We start from the raw sequence: 6,363 nt of genomic DNA, 5'->3' as shown, positions 1-6,363 counted from the left end.
ACGAAACATAATGAAATGAAATTCTGAGTAAACAAAAACACAGACTTAAAGTCTACTGGATCATCATCTTTTGTTTTTTTTTTTCATTTTCCTTCCCAACTGAACCCTGTGGCTACATTTGTGTCAATTTTAGTCTGAGCTATTCTCTTCTAATCTCTTATGGTTCCCAGCACATGTTGCCATGTTTCTCAGAGGGTGAGCTCTTGCCCCAGATGCCTGAGCACTGCAACGAAATCTCCAAGATACCTGGTTGTGGCCCCTGGAGAGCAGAAGACAGGCTCAAGAAAGACCCTGGGTAGTTGTATTTTTCTTTTCAGTATGAGGTAAATTTGCTGGAAGTTTTAAACAAAGAGAACAGTCCTTGGTTCATCTTGTTCATGTTTCGTTTTTTGTGTGGGTCTCGTCCCTCTTACAATAGGATGACATGTAAGCCATCTAGATTTAATATCTCAGGCCATTCTGATTTTCTCGGTGTCTGCTGAGCTTTTCTAGCAAATCATCACCCTAGACTTAATTTTGAACAATAAAAGCATGAGATATGAATGACTCCATGTGCTGTTAATCTATTCTTTTTCAGAGAACAAACTCTATAATTGTGTAAGATATTTCACTAGTGTCCAGACAATGGTCAAATAAAACTTACTTTGATTTGCTTATTTAATGTATATTCTATGCTATATTTACAATCAATTACTCATTTTACTGAAAAAATAAAATTTTTCTGAAAATCAAACTATGATCCTTTCATTCTCACACAGATAAACTATGGATATGAATTCAAGAAACAAAAACAACAAACAGCATACTATTAAAGTTATAAAATTGTACTAAGCAAAAGGCAAATAAATCTAATTATAAAACAATGAACTATACATATATAAAACTAATCCTTATTAATTACACTTATTAAATGCATTTTATATAAAGTTTGAGTACCCCTATGCATGTTATTATAAGGGAGACATAATTTGAATAAAGGCACAAGCAAATTATAGGATAATTAAAGAAAATCACAAAAAAGTACATTGACGTAGCATGACTAGAAGAAAAAGCAGTGGAAAGTGATGACTGCTTGTAGCCTCAAGAGTATGAAAATGAAAAGAGAAAAGGAAAAGGAAAGAAGAACCCACAGTCAATTGGAAACATAAAATGTAAGACTGGACAGCCAAAGGAGATATTTAAACATCCCTAAGAAAGTTATCAAATGTCAAAATTATAATTTATAACTTCAATATTAAAAACATAATAAAATAAAATGTGCAAGTCAGAAAAACTCCAAAGGCCCATAACATGAAACAAATTAATCTAGGGCTGGAAATAATCAGCGTGTAGGTAAATTATAATTTAAAATATAATTCGATTCAGTATATTGCTAGTTTGTGGCTATCTTCTGAAGTTGAAAGTGCTGCAAACACTAAAAGAGAAAGGAGAGATTTTAGAATGATTTGTCAAGTCAATATACTACAGATTTGCTTAGATTATGAGCCCTAATCCTTGTTATGAGACTTATCTAGGTATTGGTTAAAAATGCAAGTTATGGTCTTATCTACCATGTAGAAGCAAAACATATATGTAACTAGGGAAAACCTAACTTTATCAAACACATGAAAATATTATTACATTGACTAAATTTGCATGTCTTCTAGGACTTGATTTAATTGTAAAGCTAGAAACAGCTCTGGAGTATAGGAGATGAAAAAAGATCACAGGTGAAGTTGTTTACAGACAAATTCTCATCATAATTCACGATATAACACATTTTTCCTGATAGTAAAAATAGTGATTCTAATCTTCCAGATTTATAAAGTAGGGATTAGATTATATTAAGTCTGGGAAGACGAGTTGTAACCAAATAAAAGTACATGTTTATTAAAAGTTATAAGGAAATATTTTGAGTTGTTTACTAACAAAATGTTTTAACTCCTGATTGTAGCAGACCAATTTTTCATCTATTCCTGCCTTGTAATAGAGGATTCATTATAAAAAATATTGCTAAAGACATTCTGCCTCTTTGAAGAAATGAACAAACCTGGGACTGTTGTCATATAATAAATATACTGGACCTTGAGAGACATCAGCCAGCTGAGGGAAAAGCTTAGAGATGCAAGATGACCATCCCAGGTAAATAAAAAGAAGTCTATTTAACCTTCAGAGGAAAGCCAAGGCTAGATTAGGAATTATGACTAAAAACAGTTTAAAAATGAGGGCTGTGACATCAACAATATGGCTACATCCTAAAATATACCCCCACTGTATAAACACAATACTGGGTAAAGAATGACAAGAATAACTTTAAATGACCTTCCAAATTACAAGAAAGTAAGAGAAAGAAATTACCAAGTATGTCATTTATACCTCAGTTTTAGAAAAATCAACAAAGATCAAGTAAAACCAAACTAACCAACCAATCAACTAAAAAAGCAATCTATCAATCATAAGTTGAAACCAGCATAGTAAAAAAAAGTGGAAAACAAGGCCATCCTGAGGGTCCATTACAATACCAGGAGCTAATATGGGAACCAATGGTTGCACATGAAGGACCAATAAACAAAACCTAAGGCTTGCGCAACAGAAGGTAACTGAACTAAAGCTCTTGCATTGTACAAACAAATGGGCTATTCCTTCTATGAAAATGCTGACAGAAATATTGGCCTACCAGGTCAGGAAACTGAGAGAAAATATATTTGTCTCAGAAATTCTAGATGCAATAATAATAATAATAATAGTCTCCACTGAGAATTGAAAATCACAAAGCTTAAAGTTCTTATCACCAGAAAAATATTTTAAGTGTGTGAGGTGATAAATGCTAACTGAATTTATTGTGGTGATCATATCACAGTATATACATATATCAAACCATTATGTTGTATACCTTCGGCTAATACAATATTGTATGTCAATTATATCTCAAAACTAGAAAAAAGAAGAAGACCACAAGATTCTCTCACAAAGATCTAAGATTCAAGTTTACATCACTCATATGTTCATGGAAAATTCAAACTGAGAAATGTACCTGGTCCCTGATTGAAAGACACCCCCTGGCAATGTTTGGGGGAAAAAATGCCTGAGAATTTCCAGAATTATTGAAAAGTTACATATCTAGTTACAGGAAATAAGGATCAGCTCCTAAAATAATAAAACCAGATCTGCACCTGAACCATGCCAGCGAAGCCACAGAACATCAAAGACAAAAAACACAGCTAGAAAGAGAAGTCAAATAACCTGCAAAGACATGGCCAACATATCCTACAATGACTATCTGATACGTGACATCTTTGTATAATCTTCCGTTGTGTTTAAGTTGAAACTGTGACTTTCTTCTAGCCAAGAGAATATGACAAAGTGATTGGATAGTAATTTCTTGATTAGGCTCTAATATATAAGACTCACCCTTTCTGGCATTAAGAAGTAAACTCATATGTGGGAAGTCCTCTGCAAGATCCACATAGCAAGTAACTGTGGAGCCTAGAAGAGCTGAGAGCAGCCTCCAGTGGATAGACAGCAAGAAAGTGGAGACTTCAGTCCTACACTCACAAGGAACTGAATTTAGGCACAAATTATACAGAGTGGAAAAGGACCTCAAGCTCCAGAAAGAATGCAGCCTAGCTAATACCCTGATTATAGATTTGAGAGTTCCTGAACAGAGAAAACAGCTAAACCATGCCTGGACTTCTGGCCCAAAGAAACTCTGAGATTACAAATGTGTGTTGTTGGGGGAGGAGTCAAGATGGCAGAGAAGTAGCAGGCCGAGACTACTTCAGCTAGCCGGGGATCAGCTAGATAGCTTATCTAAAGATTGCAAACACCTGAAAATCCATCGGCAGATCGAAGAGAAGAATAGCAATTCTGGAAACAGAAAAACAACCACTTTCTGAAAGGTAGGACCGGCGGAGAAGTGAATCCAAAGCGACGGGAAGATAGACCCTGGGGGGAGGGGCCGGCTCCCGGCAAGCAGTGGAGCAACCGCGCACAAAATCAGGACTTTTAAAAGTCTGTTCCGCTGAGGGACATCGCTCCAGAGGCTAAACCGGGGCGAAGCCCACGCGGGGTCAGCGTGGCCTCAGGTCCCGCAGGGTCACAGAAGGATCGGGGGTGTCTGAGTGGCGCAGAGCTTGCGGGTATTGGAACGGGAAAGCCGGCTACAGAGACAGAGCCGACAGTAAGCTCGCAGCTCGGGGTGACCTTGAACCGGTCGCAGGCTCGGTGAGCTCGGAGCGCGGCCGGAGGTCAGGCAGACGGGAGTGACTGGGCGCTGTTCTCTGAGGGCGCACTGAGGAGTGAGGCCCCGGGCTCTCGGCTCCTCCGGACCGGAGACCAGGAGGCCGCCATTTGTATTCCCGTCCTCCGGAACTCTACGGAAAGCGCTCAGGGAACAAAAGCTCCTGAAAGCAAACCCGAGTGGATTACTCACCCCGGCCCCTGGTAAGGGCGGTGCAATTCCGCCTGGGGCAAAGACACTTGAGAATCACTACAACAGGCCCCTCCCCCAAAGATCAACAAGAAATCCAGCCGAGACCAAGTTCACCTACCAAGGAGTACGGTTTCAATACCAAGGAGAGCAGCAGAATTCCAGAGGAGGAGAAAGCCAAGCCGGAACTCATGGCTTTCTCCCTGTGATTCAAAAGTCTTGCGGTTAATTTAATTTTTTTTCTTTTTCATTTTATTCTCTTCTTCTGCTAAAATTTTTTTAACCTTTACCCTTTTCTTTTTTAATGTTTTTTAACTAGTTTATCTAATATATATATATTTTTTCTTTTTTATACTTTTCTTTATTTGTTTTCTTTAATTCATTTCTTTTCTTTTTTCTTTTCTTTTCTTTCTTTCTTTCTGAACCTCTTTTTATTCCCTTTCTCCCTCCTCACGATTTGGGATCTCTTCTGAATTGGTTAAAGCATATTTTCCTGGGGTTATTGCCACCCTTTTAGTATTTTACTTGCTCCTTCATATACTCTTATCTGGACAAAATGACAAGGCAGAAAACTTCACCAAAAAAAAATAAAAAGAACAAGAGGCAGTACCGAAGGCTAGGGACCTAATCAATACAGACATTGGTAATATGTCAGATCTAGAGTTCAGAATGACAATTCTCAAGGTTCTAGTGGGGCTTCGAAACAGGCATGGAAGATATTAGAGAAACCCTCTTGAGAGATATAAAAGCCCTTTCTGGAGAAATAAAAGAACTAAAATCTACCCAAGTTGAAATTTAAAAAGCTATTAATGAGGTGAAATAAAAAATGGAGGCTCTCACTGCTAGGATAAATGAGGCAGAAGAAAGAATTAGCAATATAGAAGACCAAATGACAGAGAATAAAGAAGCTGAGCAAAAGAGGGACAAACAGCTACTGGACCACGAGGGGAGAATTCGAGAGATAAGTGACACCATAAGACGAAACAACATTAGAATAACTGGGATTCCAGAAGAAGAAGAAAGAGAGAGAGGAGCAGAAGGTATACTGGAGAGAATTATTGGTAGAATTTCCCCAATATGGCAAAGGGAACAAGCATCAAAATTCAGGAGATTCAGAGAACGTCGCTCAAAATCAATAAGAATAGGCCCACACCCCGTCACCTAATAGTAAAATTTACACGTCTTAGTGACAAAGAGAAAATCCTGAAAGCAGCCCAGGAAAAGAAGTCTGTAACATACAATGGTAAAAATATTAGATTGGCAGCTGACTTATCCACAGAGATCTGGCAGGCCAGAAAGAGCTGGCATGATATTTTCAGAGCACTAAAGGAGAAAAACATGCAGCCAAGAATACTATATCCAGCTAGGCTATCATTGAAAATAGAATGAGAGATTAAAAGCTTCCAGGACAAACAAAAACTGAAAGAATTTGCGAACACCAAACCAGCTCTACAGGAAATCTTGAAAGGGGTCCTCTAAGCAAAGAGAGAGCCTACAAGTGGTAGATCAGAAAGGAACAGAGACAATATACAGTAACAGTCACCTTACAGGCAATACAATGGCACTAAATTCATATCTCTCAATAGTTACCCTGAATGTGAATGGGCTAAATGCCCCAATCAAAAGACACAGGATATCAGAATGGATAAAAAAACAAAACCCATCTATATGTTGCCGACAGGAAACTCATTTTAAGCCCAAAGACACCTCCAGATTTAAAGTGAGGGGGTGGAAAAGAATTTACCATGCTAAAGGACATCAGAAGAAAGCAGGAGTGGCAATCCTTATCAGATCAATTATATTTTAAGCCAAAGACTATAATAAGAGATGGGGAAGGACACTATATCATACTCAAAGGGTCTGTCCAACAAGAAGATCTAACAATTTTAAATATCTATGCCCCCAACGTGGGAGCAGCCAACTATATAAACCAATTAATAACAAAATCAAAGAAA

This window comes from Mustela nivalis (assembly GCF_964662115.1).
Source record: "Mustela nivalis genome assembly, chromosome: 4".
Taxonomy (NCBI): Eukaryota; Metazoa; Chordata; class Mammalia; order Carnivora; family Mustelidae; genus Mustela; species Mustela nivalis.
The sequence above is the reverse complement of the archived record's forward strand: the minus strand, read 5'-3'. Positions refer to the sequence as shown.